Source organism: Hipposideros armiger, unplaced genomic scaffold (genome assembly GCF_001890085.2).
Source record: "Hipposideros armiger isolate ML-2016 unplaced genomic scaffold, ASM189008v1 scaffold_596, whole genome shotgun sequence".
NCBI classification, from domain to species: Eukaryota; Metazoa; Chordata; class Mammalia; order Chiroptera; family Hipposideridae; genus Hipposideros; species Hipposideros armiger.
In genome coordinates, this window is record NW_017731946.1 from 893,369 (window position 1) to 894,842 (window position 1,474).

Genomic DNA, 1,474 nt, shown 5'->3' on the forward strand with positions numbered 1-1,474 from the left:
ACATACTTTTAAAATCTGAATTGGTTCTCACCTTTTTTTTGGTGGGGGGGCTGTTGTTTGTTTTTCTGCTCTTTTTCAAAATCTCATAAAACTCTAGTTAACAACTTTTCTTATAAAATAATGTCTTGTGACTTTAGTACCCTTGTGCATGGCAACAGTTAACTGGACTGAGTCATAAAAATCCCATTTAAATTGGGCTTAGATAACTCCCTTTCTCATTGTCTGCTGCTTCTGGGGCCAGTTGTCATTTTCCATCCTTACCCGATTGCTTTAGTTTAGTAACTTTAATTGTTGTGTCCTGTAAGCACTTTGGCTTGTGGTACTTTTCTCGGTTCTTACAAGTTTCATGTCCTTTCCTGGATGTATCTGGTGTGGCCTCCTCCAGCATGTCAGTACCCTTCATTCAAGGCCGTGTTTTAGTGGAGCCTGCGAGTACACACACAACTGTAAATTGTCTTTACTAATGAATGAGTGTTGGGACCATGGGAATAATCCCTGAAATCATCTTATTTTTGTGTTTGGAATGTATTTTTTAAAGTATATTTTTTTGGGGGGAGGAGCAAATTGAGCTGCTGAGTGCTTTTTCTCCTAAGCTAATTTTAAAGTAGGTGGTATTCTCTTAGCTTTCAGATACTGAGTTTATGATGCTGGTGGTGAGGTTTACAAGTTGGAGACCTATGAACAGTTTTTGTAAACTTTCTTGGATTTTATGGATAGTAGAAAAGCAGGCATACTTAACCTGGATAATTGAGATTTGACTGTAAGAAATAATATATGAGAAGGCTACTTTGTCAACTTGCCTTGAGATGATCGTATGTAGGTAAATAGATCAGGTTATGAATGTTTTTTATTATATTTTCTAATTCAGTCTTAAAAAATGTGTCATAAGTGCTGATTTCCCATAATTACCTACAATTATCACCTCTTATTGTATATGAAATTTTAAGTCATATCTTATAGACATTACTTTTCTCCTAATGCTCAAATATTCCTATATAGTCACTGTACATTTTCGTCCAGTTTTACTTGAAATACTGCCTAGTCTCCAGCCACACTGGCTGCAGCAAGAAAAGGAAAACATTTCATGAAGAAATAAAACATAAAGTTTCATTAAGTACAAATACACCATGAAAAATAAGAAAGCTTATTTTGCTAGTGCCTCATGAACTTCAAGTATAAAGTGAATTTTAAATTCATAATTAAAAGTTTTAAATTAGTAAATTTAAAACCCTCTCTATATGGGCACTAGTGAATTCAGATCAATTCAATATGTTTGTGGCTCCTTTCTTAAACTATGGTTGCTGTCCATAAGAGTTCATTAGCACTCCTTAGTGCTTCAAGAAGATTCCCATGGTCCTTGCTCTTGACTTCGAAGTCTCACTGGGAATGCGCTATGAAGTAATCTAATGGTTTTTTGTATTATTATTTAACCCGGTAACAAAATGAGAAGTACAGACAGTGCTAAAGAGAATAG